This window comes from Andrographis paniculata, unplaced genomic scaffold, assembly GCF_009805555.1.
Source record: "Andrographis paniculata isolate CXL003 unplaced genomic scaffold, ASM980555v1 Contig34END, whole genome shotgun sequence".
Classification (NCBI taxonomy): domain Eukaryota; kingdom Viridiplantae; phylum Streptophyta; class Magnoliopsida; order Lamiales; family Acanthaceae; genus Andrographis; species Andrographis paniculata.
Window position 1 is genome coordinate 673,131 of NW_026137567.1, and position 14,058 is coordinate 687,188.

The 14,058-nt window shown below is 32.5% G+C and overlaps 1 long non-coding RNA gene across 1 annotated transcript; it reads left to right on the top strand.

Annotated features, from left to right (window-relative positions):
• The first annotated feature begins 8,578 nt into the window (after positions 1-8,578).
• LOC127248861 (uncharacterized) lies at positions 8,579-12,932 on the top strand. The gene is made up of 8 exons (XR_007838181.1): positions 8,579-8,809; positions 9,141-9,391; positions 10,881-10,925; positions 11,745-11,797; positions 11,892-11,957; positions 12,269-12,328; positions 12,487-12,624; positions 12,714-12,932. It is a non-coding gene; the product is annotated as an uncharacterized LOC127248861 (long non-coding RNA).
• Positions 12,933-14,058: the final 1,126 nt, after the last annotated feature.

The window sequence follows — 14,058 nt, forward strand, 5'->3', positions numbered from 1 at the left end:
CACAAAAATGCACTGGATTTAAGAAATCTTTTATCGATGCTCTATTTTTTTTTTCAAACTCTATTTTTTTTTATTCCATCATCAAGGCATCCTAATAATGGGAGATTAAAAACAAGAAGTTACAAAATATAAATACAACTTAATTCCTAATCAATAGGAATTTCAAACAACTCGTAACGTCAACACCACTAACCCCACAACCATTAATTAAATTTATTCCCAACAACTTCCACGTATGTACCGATCAAGTCATGAAAAATAGTGTTCATAGCAAGTTGATATGTTGCTCTCGCATTCTTTAAACCAAACGGCATTATGATCCACTCAAAAATTCTGATCATACCTGCGCATTTAAAAGCCGTCTTGTTTGGATCCTCTTCGACTAAATAAATTTGATTGTAACCCGAGTAGCCGTCCATAAATGACAAAAACTCATATCCCGTTGTGGCATCGATAAACATATAGGCTATCGGGATTACATATTCATCTTTATGGGTTGCAAGATTAAAATTTCTGAAATCAACACACATTCGTAGCTTCTTCTTTTTATTCATCATTGGAACAACATTAGAAATCCATTTGGGATACCGACAAGTTCGTATGAAGTTAGCTCGCAAAAGCCTATCTATTTCCTCTTTGATTTTTAGGAGGATTTCTAGATTGAACCTCCTCGGAGCCTGTTCATGGGGCCTGAAATTAGGCTTTGTTGGTAGTCGATATTCGACAAAGTTCCGTGCTAAACCGGGCATTTCATCATAGTCCCATGCGAAATAGTCCTTAAACTCCTTGATTAGTTTGACAAGTTGATCTTTATGACTAACATCCAGTAAAGCGTTGACTCGAGTGCTTCTGGGACTTGTCTCATTCCCTAAATTAATCTCGTCTAGTGGATCTTGCACTTCGAATGTCGGAACAGTCCGACGAATCGGGCTAGGGTACTGTTCGTCGTCTTCTACTTCAGCAAGTTGTGGTAATAGGGGCAGATCATCTCCTATGTCATTTATTTTTGCCTTACCACTAGGAAGAGATGTTTGGACTAATTTAGAAATCGATCCCATCATAAATTCTCTCATTTTTCGGGCCATGGTTCGGCCTTAGATCGAACTTCAAAACTTTTTGACGCCAAGTTGCATTCGTCCCATAATTCAGCTCCTTGTAATATCATGGATAGGGGAAATACTCTGGAGAGTAAAAAATTGCTTCAAATGCATGTATTTCCGTCAAAGGATCGAACTCTGCTTCAACGACTTTGACGTGATCTCCTTCAATAACAAAGAAAACCATCGAATCTGTCCTAGATCCTACAGCCACTTCTGTGACAACGACGCCGGCGGCTTTGTGGGCGTTGCTAGTGAAATCGATGGTGCGCATTCCTGTTGGTACCAAGTCGTTGAGATTTTTTTCCAATCTTTCGTAGTGTTAATAGCATCATTATATAAAATGATGCCCCACCACTACCAGTACCTTGTTGATCCGTCGTCCGTCAAGCATTATAGTGAGAAATAATTGTTTTAAATGACGTGTTTCAATGTCCGTCAGTTTCCAAAAAATTATGGGCTCTGAATTAGCAACTTCGTCTGAATTTTCTTCCATTAGCCATATAACAGGAATTTTATTCTCTAGAAAAAAATCTCATTCTAATGTTTGGGGTTGATCATGAGGAACAACAAATTCGGCGGGCAAAAGCATTTACGCGAAATTTCTTTGCAATCTAAGCGCATGGTTAAAATCTTCATCTGAAACAATGACATCAAAACTTGCTTCAAAAAAAATATCTTCATCAAAAGCACTACCCCTCAATTCCTCTCCCGCCTCCTCTAGATCATACGCAATTACTGGCGCATTGCCTTTATCCTTGTTCGTCATTGATTGCGAGGTGCTTGCTTCAGCCTGGTGGGTCGGCTTCCACTCCTTATGCCCAACTGAAAGTATTTGTAAATTAATAGGAGCTGTCCTATGTTGGGCGTCGAGCTGAGGATTGACGTTACCTGCAGTAACTGACAAATTGTTGTCCTGTTTCTTCGGTCTCTACTCTTTTCGGTAACTTTGTCATCATCGAAAAACCTTGGGCTGACCAGGTTGTTCGGTGGAGGTCTTATATGAATATTCAATTTGTGTCTTATTTAAGTTTTGTCCAGGTCTCTTGTGAGTTATATCTTTATATGTAGTGGTCGCTGGTTTTTTAAAATTCTGTTTCGGTTCCAACTCGTTCTTTAATCTCGCAGCTTGATACCGACATTGTCTACGCCTCTTTTGAGATCGAGATAATTGCCGATTTTTTTTTGGGAGTCTGATTGACGGCCCAGCTGCCATCTGTTGGAATTTTTTGAGGCTTTCCAGTCGAATTTGGAGTGATCATAACTTGTCCTACCGATGAAATTCGTCAAACCTCTCCATCTTTCTCGAAGCTTACATCAGTGACGATATTTGTTGATGATAGTCTTTCCATTGTAGGGTTTTGATAAGAGGGATGATGTGCCCTCCCTACATGTTCGATAAATGGCCTGCGCACCATTGCATTTCTCTTATGTTTCCTCATTTCAGCATGCACAATTGTTGCCCCCACTTGGGATAAAATCCTACCTCATTTATAGGAGTAGGAAAAGGATCGATGTCTACTTTCATGTCTGCCCGATCAGCAAGACGTAACCGTCCTTCTTTTATCGCCTTTTGCACCGCATTAGAAAATACGATACAATTTCCAACCGTGGCTAAAGAATCCATGCCACTTGCAAAAACTTTTTCCTTTTAGTACTCCTTCAGACGTAAATTTATGTCCATCTTTTAATTGGATTTTCTTGTCCTTTAATAAATATCAAAAAATATTCTTTGATTTCGCAACATCGAACGCGTATTGCCCCTTTGGAGTACTTTCTTTTTTCTAAGAAGTTTTTTTCAAGGCAGGGCATGTATACGCTTTTCCTTGCGTAAATTCAGCAAGGCACACATTGCCAGAATTTTTGTCAGACGATGAATCATTGCCGTTTTCTTGAATAAAGTAAGTTGCATGATGTGCACATTGCTACCGAGCAGCTTGGGTTTCACGATGAAATTGTTCGGCCTTTAATGCTTTAGACGTCAATTGATGAACATCGTGGTACTCTTGTAATGCAAACTTCTCTCGTAAGTAGGGCAACATGTTATCAATTGCGATTCCCGCTACTTGATCTTCTGGAATCCGCACTCGACAATGTCCCTCAACACGTTTGAAATGTTTGATAAATTTTTCTACGGACTCATCCCCCCTTTCTCGCATACTTGTAAGATCCGAGATAATAATCTCTGGCGACGATGTATAAAATCTTTCTTGAAAGGCCCTTTCCAACTCGTCCCATGATTGGATTGAATTAGGTTGCGGTGTGGCATATCAACTGAGAGCAGGGCCTGTCAAAGATAAAAAGAATAATTGTAATTTAAACCAATTGTTGTTTCCAAATTCACCGTTGCGTTGCGCGGTAAAGCGGCTAACATGCTTTATTGTTTATCATGCATCCTCGTTAGAAAAGAACGTAAATTCTAGAATACATGCGTTCCTTGGTAAAGGGTGTTCGTCCACAACACTATCTGAAAAAGGGCTTCGATAATGCTGTCAAGCAAGTATGCGCAATGGATCACCGTACAATTGTCACACCACTTCGGCTATGACCTGATGGTCAACTCGAGGGGGCTCAACAGGGAAGTCTGCATTATGTCCAGCCATTGGACGTCCTACAGTAGGCTGTGGTTGTTTTAGGGGAACCCTTAAAGTCGGATTTGCCTGCTGTCCGAATTGTGGTTGTGTCGCCGGTAACAGCTACAAGTATATTGCTTGCTAGGCGACTGCAGATTGCCTCCCAATTGCATGACTTGGCCTGAACGAAATGCTTCATGGATTCCTGCTCCGGCTATCGACATTGTTTGCGCATCTCTCACAAATTCATATTCGTCGGCACAAATAGGAGTCTTTTCTTTCATTTTTCATCACCGTGCCACCGTTCCATCTCATTGCGTATGGTTGGGCCAAGTATATCCACAAAATATTTCGTTAATTGTAACGCTCGGTCATGGAAGGCAGCTTGCATCTCTATTCGAAAGTTTTCTGGCATAGTGTGCGATGGTGCATACAGACTTTGTCCACTGGCCTCCGCTGAAGAAGATGCTTCCATGTGCGGTATGGGGATGTTCCATGGATACGTCGGAGATTGTTCGCCACCACCTTCATTTGATCCTTTGCTATTTTTAGAAGCTGTCGTATCGCTTAAGTTTCGACTTCATAAATTCATGGGAGGAACACAATGTGTCCCACTGGGCGAGCTAATCTATTCAAAATATTTTTTTGGCAGCTTGTCAGGTCAAGCCTGCCGAAAATCAGATAAGTTCTCCAACTTCTTCCAAAAAGGATCCAAAACTGTGTTTCCAAAAATAATAAATGAAAAAGAGAGAAAAATGAGACCAAAATAAAAAAGAGAAGAGAACAGGAAAACAAAAGAAGAAGATAGCAAGAAATTAAATGAAGCAAAAGGAAAATAAAAACAAGCAAAACCAGAAGAAGAAAGAAAGGAAAAAGGGTGCATGGAGGAAAAGTAATGGGCTCAAATGTATTAAATTTGAGAGTAAAATAATGATGTATGTGCTGTCTCTCTCATGGACCACATAATATATATATATGCTAAATCTCACCATATATAACTAACTAAGATTTTATCTTATCTATATCTTATCATATCCAAATCTAGTTATATATTATTTTATTTGGACTGTGATTTGGGTTTGGGCTTCGCTTGAGTTGAACAATTGAGTTGTCTTCTCTTCCATTAAGTCCAAATAGTATATATTTTTTGGGATAACAATAACTATATACATTATCTTTATATCTTGTGTCATTTTTCATGTATCTGTATATATACATATTTCAAATACTTGTTATATGTATACTTATGCCTATGTAACCTCAATAAGGAAAATGGATCATTTTGAGAACTATATTATTACTCGTGACACTTTTACTTGGGTGAATTTTATAAGATAATATTATCACTAATTCTTGGAGAATATCTATTTTCTATAAATATATATTTATTCTATTCAAGTATCATGTCATTTATATTAAATTTAATTTCATAAAAGTATTATTGAAAAAAAATTGAGGGGCTTTTTGTATGTATTCAATTAAACATTTCTGATAAAATTTTAATAATCTCATATGTTTTTTATGTCACTATTTAATAAAAATCTATTACTAGATTGTTGCACTTCTATCTATGTTTATAGTAATAAATATATCGCACAAACACTAGGTGTTGATATTTGATTGAAATATTTTTTAAAATCAAATAATCATAAAAATTTTAAGAGTGCACCCATATATACCTAAGTATTGATATACATAAGAAAACATGATATATAATCTAAACCTTCTAGTATATACCTTCGTTTATAACTTATAAACTCTAGTGCGGATCCATATGTACTTGAATGATAAATATATCCTTATGGAAGACACTTAGATATTTGTATTTAGTATCTATATACTTCAGTAGAACAAAATAGTTGATCGTGTAATATACATGCATAAAAATAAAAGAGGTTATCTTAATAATTCCATAAAAATATTGACAAAATAAATTACACATAATCACTAGAGATGTTTGGTCACTTGTTTAATTATACATTTTTTTTATAATATTGTTTCAATACCATATTTTTTTTGTATTTCATTTAGTAAGGACCGATTGATTGTTGTTTTTTGTCCAAATTTTATTGAAATAATTATATTTTACTAACATCATGTGTTACTATACTGATTGGAATACCATTAAAAATCAAATAATTTTGCATATTTTGAGGATACATCATATTGATCCTTATATACCAAAGTATTGATAGGATATACTTTTATATAAATGAGGCATACTTTATTGATTTTAGTAAATACCTGAATTAATGTGCTGCAGTATCATATGCCCCAAAAAAGGTATGCATATCCACTGATTAAACAACGCAGTTGGTTGTATGATATATATATATATGCAATTTGATCAAACTGTAGAAGTTACAAATTAGATTTCACCTATTCAATGAAATATTTTTAATACTATTGTGGCCATATTATAGATCTCAAACAAAAATATTACAAAAAATCGTATTCAATTAAAATTATAGATTACAAAATATTATCCTATTTTAAAACTGTGTGATAGAAATCATCATTTTTCTTTTTTATTTCTTTCTAGATTTGAGCAAATACAAACAAATAAATTGAGAGATAACTACATTAACAAATAGTAAGAAACAACCGTCGAATATGACACTCTTTCATATTTGCACATCGAAAAACTAATTACTATTTATGCTCCATCAAATCCCAAATAACTAAGAAATTTAATCACATTTAGAATATTATCACCGTAAGAAACCACCATTAGTGTTGGATTTGTATTGTTTGAGAAAATGTAGAGTTGGACCGAACAATAAAATTTGTTGGAGATTTCTTTTCTGAATTGATAACCATGTTTCTCTACAGATTTTTCTTTTTCCTTCAAAAATGATTTGGTAATATTACGTTCGCTGTCTTTAGTATTTAAAATGATTTTTTTAGAGATGACATTTGTCGTGAAAAAATTAGTCGTTAGCAGAAGATTGTTTAATTTCGTGTGAAAATACGGTAACTGAAAGAGAGATCGGAGAGGAAGAAGATTAGGCTAATTTTGTATTTTTAGGAAGAAGATGAGTATAATTTTGTATGTTTATAAATAGTAAGGGTAATAATGAGAAAAGACGGAGTTATTTGTAAAGATTTTACAAAATTAGGATTTTGGTGTTTTTATTTATAATGGAGTCTGAATGTTAATATTTTTAGGGGCGGAGCTAGTTTTCTCCAATTTGCCATTCTTTTAGTTCAGTGTTTTTTTTTTTTTTTTTTTTTTTTTTTTGTAATAACCAATTAAATTGAACAATTAATTTTTTAAAAAAGAACAGTCAAATAATCAAAATACATAGTCAATAAAATAAGAAAAATGTAATCCCTCAATCGCATAACAATTGACATATTTTTTTATTTTGTCTTATCCCATAACAATTGACACATTTATATTTTTGGTAAAGTTTATTAAATTTAAATATTTAAGAAATATAAATCAACGTAATTACCTATATAATATATAATATCATAAATACCGGGTCAAAACTCTTTATTTCTACCTCTCTACTAAAAAAAAAAAAAAATTTATTTATATTTAAAACCTCATATTTTTTCTAAAATTTATTAATCTAAATAAATAAAAACATCTTTTTATTTACTTATATTATAAAAAATTGTATTCTCTACAAAATGATATCCATATTGTACATATTTTTTTATTGAGATATAATTTTTAAAATATTTAAATATATATTTTAAATTTTTTAATCATATATATTAAATTTATTTTAAAACAATCAATATTATTAATTATATAAAAATAATAAAATAATATCGCAAGTCACTATTATTAAGTAATTAAATATCATTTCCTTACATACCGTGTCACTAATAAAAAAAAATCAATTATCTTGGGACGAAAAGAGTATAAAATAACTGCAACTAATTAAATTGTGCAATCAATAAAAAAAGATAAAAAAAAAACTCAGAATTGTTCAAAATTCTTACTTTTAATTTGGTAGGCCTCAGCTTTCAAATATATATAAGATGATAATTTTTAATATATATAATATTATTTTTATTTTAGTAAATTTATTCGTATTATCTATATGTATTTTTTTTTATTATCTATTATCACAATATTATTTTTTTACTAATTAATTTTTTTTATGCTTATTATATATATGCATTTTTCAATTGATTTAGTTTTAAGTATTATATTTTTTTGTAGATTATGTTCAAGTTTCAAATTTATTGATTTGAAAGAACAATTGAAGAATTCATACAAAATTCAAATTTATTGATTTGAAAGAACAGTTGAAGAATTCATACAAAATTATAGCAAAATTTAATATACAATTATTTTGTTTGAACCCTTATTTTGCATTTTGGATTTGGCCCACTTTAGAATGAAAAGCCTAGTTTCAGACGGAAAGGCCGAAAGCAGTTGGGTTGATGACGAGGCCAAAAGGGCCGACCAAGGGCCCATGGGGAATTTTGAGTTTATTATCGGCCCGTCTTGGGAACACTACCAAAAAAATGGTTATTTGTAGCGAAATCTCATCCGCTACAATTTTTTTGTTACAAAAGCTATTTTTTGTTCCGAATATTTCGTAACAAATATTTTTTTCAGTTTGGTCAACATTTTTCTTTTGTTGCGGTATTTTTTTCGTTACAATTACAGTACTTTTAAAATTAAATTTCATACTAAATCTAAAATAATCTAAATTAATATATCACATATATCATATATATATATATATACACATATATAATATTTATATATTAATATATACAAATTGAAATTAAAAAAAAAATATTTATTTAAAATTGAAACTATTATATACAATTAAAATTAAAACTAAAATATTTTTAAATAAACCCTAATGTGCCGCCCAGTTCATATCTTCTATTTTGTTTTCTCTGTTCTTCTTCTTCCCTTTTCTTCTTCGTCCTCTTCGTTCTTCTTCATCCTTCGTTCTTCTTCTTCTTCTTCTTTCCTTTTCTTCTTCTCCTTCCCATACGTCCTCATTCACCTTCCTTTAATTTCTGCGCCCTGCACCCTTGAATGGCGCGTCATCTCCACCTTCATCGGCCGTTAATCGCGCTCCGCCGCCGTCTTCCTCGACCTGTCGATAGCGAGTCACCACTGCCTACCAACGTCCTAAAATGCCAACCCTAGATTTTTCCGTGAGTTTGGATTTATTTATTGTTTGTTGTCGATGTTTATTTAGATGGAAGAAACTTTCAGTAAGATTGGACCAATAAGAAGATGCTTTATGGTTACCAAAAAAAGTTCGCTAATCTAGTGCCCACGTTGAATTTGAGGATCACCTCAAACAAGTTTATGATTTTAAATATTGTGGACAACCAAAAGAATAATACTTACATGGGATGAGATTGATTTTAAAATTGCTTGTTTTGAAGTCAAAAAATCATTATTGTTTTATTTCTTGTAGCAAAAATATTTTGTCTAAACTAAGCTTTTATTTTTGGTCGGTCTTTGCTTGTTTTATATTAGGATCAAGTGAGCATCGAAGGTTTGGCTATGTACAATTGTAAGTAAAATTTGCTTTTTTAATAATTTTTTTTCTGGATTTTGTGAGTGGTACTAGTTTTGATATTGATTCTCAATTGTAAGTGTTGCCATTGAAGATACTAATCGTTTCATTGAGTTGAAGAATTATTCAGCTGTTGGAGGTAGAAAGATTCTAGTTAAAAATGCCATGTACGGTGCTCATCTTGAGCAGCTTCGAACAAAAGACAATGAAGGTGTGTTATTTTCAAATTGTTGCATCTTTTATGTGTCTTTCTTGCCTCACCATATAACACATTGGTTGATAGATGAATATTGTGTTCTTTTCTTATTTTAAATTTAACTTTTACAAGTTTATGATCATTTTGAATTTTTGTCGCTATGTTTGGGATTCTTAATTTTCTTCCATTCAATATGGAGATGCTATCAAACTAGAGAGTAACAATAATAAGGCTTTGTAATTCCAAGCAAAAGGTTCTAGTTTTAAGTCTGCATCTATTATGTGGTAATCTAGAATAGAACACCATTGCTTGTTTTATGATTATGGTTTGGATTCTTGATTTTCTTCGGTTCAATCTAGATATATTGTTAAACCCGAGAATAACAAGGCTATTACAGTAGCAGACAAAACTGACAAGGCTTCACAATTCCAAACAAAAGGTTCTAGTTTCAAGTTTGCATATGATATGTGGTGTTGTCATTTACCGCACACCATTGCTTGTTTTGTTATCAACCTTATTAATGAGAAAAAATCGGTCGCAGTTTCTAGTATTCGTCCCAAGAAAGTGAAAAGTTCTAAAAACGAGACATTTTCTTTAAATTTTGTTGTTTTATTTTTCTTCTTGTTATGGTTGATGTTAAAATTGTTAAGTTAGAGTTGGTCCAAAAGTATTGATAAATAATTTTAATATTTAGGTTATATGAATATATGTCTTGAATAACTTGTTGGTTTGCACGTGTATTTTGCTGTTGATATAGATTAAGTATGACTATTATTATTTTTTAGTTTGGTTGGTATTCTTGTATTGTTTTTTTGTTGAATTTTAATTAATAGTATATGTTCACGATTTTATTGGTTACTTGTGATGGTTTTCAAACTTTTGTATTTGTTTGATTTTGTAGATCTTAGTTTGATGCATTGGGTTAGCTATTAATTATATAATAGGTTAGTGGATTTTTTTCTATGAGTAATGAATAGCTATTAATTATAGAATAGCTATTGTTATTGATTTACTTTTGGATTTGTATTGTGGATGTTTCTATGGTTGCGATTGTGAGTTGTGTTGTTACTATAAAAAATAAAGAACTTATTCTATGATAGTTATAGTAATGATTGTTAATTTGGTTTATTTTTAATATGATGATTTGGAAGTGTGGATTTGTGGTGTAGAATATTATCGTGTATGAATTAGCTATTATTAACTAAAATTTCACTTTTTAAACATGAGTTCTTTGTTATTATCTCTAAACTCTCTCTATGTCTTGTAATGCATGATGCTATGCCTCTGTTCGTCTAGTATATAGGGAGACGATTCTGCTAAGAAAGCAAGCACTGCCTTGACTGTTTCTTATAATGTATCAAAAAATTCAATTAAAAAGTGATTTTTTATTCCTGTCAATTATGCATTGTTATCTACCAACAGATTTATTCTATAATCATTATTGGATTTCTACAAGGATGCAGACATCAATACTGGATTAATCCTAGCAGAATTTTTCTTGCAGATTTGATTAGTCACGGCAGTATGGCTATAATTGACACTATTTCAGGTATGAAAATTATCAAAATCACTAGGAAATATTACTTTCTTATAGGTAGTAAAGCAAAAGTGTAATCAAGCTTGTGTTTTGACAATTCAGTTGTGGAGATTGACTTTTCTTCATTTGTTGCAGTAGCCATGTCTGAACTTATTGCTAGCTGAAGTCCAACTTATTATTTGTCAATTGGTTTGTACAATAGAAATTGTTCACTAACTTTATGGATTTCTTATGTTGATGATTTCATAAGTTTCTTCACATTGAGTGTAATGGGTAATCATTATAATGACCTGTTTTTATATCATGTGCTAGGCCAAGTGAAATGAGCTACATGCATCTATTTCTAATTTGTGGGTCTCTAAGTTTGTTGGTTGATTTATGAAAATCCAATCTACTGCATGGATTTATTTTGTGATTCTTGAAAATGAATTGTTTGCTTTTGCATTATTTTGTTTGTGGGAATTTGTCTGCCCAAAATTTATGGGGCTTGATATTTACCTGTATTGTTTGAACATGTTTGTCTTGCACTTGAGCATAATCAATTTATATTGCTCAGAACTAAGTTGAATGCATTGGAGAATAACATCATGTATATGCTCAAGAATCAAGCTGATTAACTACATCAATAGTTAGAGAAATGGTTTCGTATTTTTTAAGCTAAAACCTTGGCTTGACTATATCTATAAATTACTTTCTTTTAATTATCAGAAAATATAATCTATTTGCTTACGGTAAAGTTTGAGATATCTTGAATACTGAAATGCTACTTAATAATCAATGCAATACTTCGGTCTCATGAGTACATGATATTTAAATCTATGTGCATCACAGGTAGATAGGCTTCAGACGTTGTACAGAAGTTGAGAAGATGACCCGGATGTTGGGTTTGTAGTTTTGAAGATTGTCTTTTTACCTCCCAAGTCACTTGCATTTTATTTTCTTGTTTTCGACTAACATATGGTTGGAAAATTTTGAAAGGTAAAGAGACAAGGCATTTGCAGCTAATGGTGATAATTGTGTCCATCTATAATATGTTGAAAGAAGGTAGAATTATAATTTCCTTGTCTATTATTCAGTATTGCGATTTTGTTTTATAGTTGGATTATTCAGCTAATGAATGTGTCTGAGTGGTTTCTCCTATATGCATTATAGTCAAGGGCTCCAGTTCGGTAGGATGCTACCTTTGGTTAACTGTTTTATGCCAACACTTTTGGGTTTGGTAATAAAGAGAGGTCATAACTTTTAAGTGAGAATAATTTTGCTGCATTTTTTTCTATTGTCCTTGCCTCTTCTCTTATTCATTCCATCAATTTTGTAAAAAAAATAATTATAGGTTATGTTTTCGATTCATGCAGGAAATCTAGAAACTTGCAAGCATTTCTTCTGGATAATATACAGTTTTATATACTTTCTCGGTATGCATTTGAAGCCACATGTGACTATCTTTTAGCTCATGATTGTTTTGTATATTTATTAATGTTGCACTATCGCTCATCCGCTTTAAGATAATAAAATTTTGTGAGTTGCATTTTGTTTTCGATGATATGCACATGTTTTCTTTATATGTACGTAGGTTATACCATTAATATAGTAAAGGTTTTCTTCACGGCTGCTACCATTCAGGAGGCTGCGCTAATTCACGAACGATATCTGAAGTGCAACACTCTGTGAGTTTGTCCACGTCGAGCCAATCGACTAGACATTCAAGGATGTACGTAACCATTTTTATAACTTTCTATTAGATTATAACTTAACCACCTCGCAAGTAAATTCTTATATAATTTTTCACTATGTTGGCAGCTCGTTCGTCACACCTAACTGCCGTGTATATTCACTTTGACGCTGCATGGGGCGATGTAGCGTTGCATGTAATTCTATGATGATAACTTTTGTTTTTGGATTGATACTGACTAAGTCCTTTACATATGTTGAACTTGCATATGTTGCTTCCTTTTGTGTGTTTGTTGCTATGATTTGCCTTTGGATTGTATATGTTGGTTGTATTGCGGACTAGTTATGTTCCTAGATAGTGCGTACTTGGTGCTACTAATGGTTGCATTGCGAACTAGTTATTTTTTTCGGTTTCGATACCATTTTTTTTATTATTACTAAAAAAATAAGGATACTCCTTTTGTTGCGAAATTGTGTTCGTTACAAATACCGGTACAAAAAATTATGAATGTCGTTTAAAATATTTTTCTAACAATCAGTTTATTGTAACAAAAATTATACCGTAACAAAAGCCATTACAAATGCATGAGCATTTATTGTAACGACTCTTTTATTACGAGAAACATCCGCTACAAATAAATCAAAAAGCATTGTTAGCGTTACAAAAACCGTTACAAAAAGATTTCTCACGCGCGTTGATTGTCCACTTTTTGTTCGGAAAATGTCGGTACATAGACTTTTTGTAACTCGAGTATATGCACCGGCCAAAATCCGGTACAAAATCGTTACAAATAGCTTTTTATAACAAAAAATGGCCATTTGTAGCGGTTTTAAAATCGCTACAAATGGCCATTTTTTTGGTAGTGGAAAGACGCGAGCAGTTGTGAGTTTATGGGCCGACCCCAAACTCAATCAAGATGAAATTAAGTTGGAATGAATGAAGTCGAGTTGATCGGCGGTTATGATGCGGGTAGCAACGTGAACGTACAAAAGCCTCCCGAACCACTTGGACCAATTACCCAAAGCCGAGCTCGTAAACTTCAAGACCAGTTTTCTGAATTAATACGAGAGCTCGTGATGTAGAATATAAATGAAGATGAAGCATGGAGACCTATCAACCCGAGCTTAATAGTTATACAAATAAAAATAATTTAAAACATGTTATAATGTCATTGCTTACATAATCATTGATATCATTGCTTACATCACATGTGATGATGTCATTGCTTACATCATAGCATTGACATCATTGCTTACATCACTTTTTAGGAATGTACTACCATTAATTACAATCTTAGAAATATATTCTTTTGGGTATGTGTTGCCATTATTGTGATATTGGTAATATGCTTTTCGAAACATCTAGCAATTATGTATATTGGAATATATTTTCTATGGAAATGTGTTGCCAATTTAATTGTAATAAAGTACTTTGTCCCCCTTCCCTTTGGCCTATATATAGGCTCTTGTATTC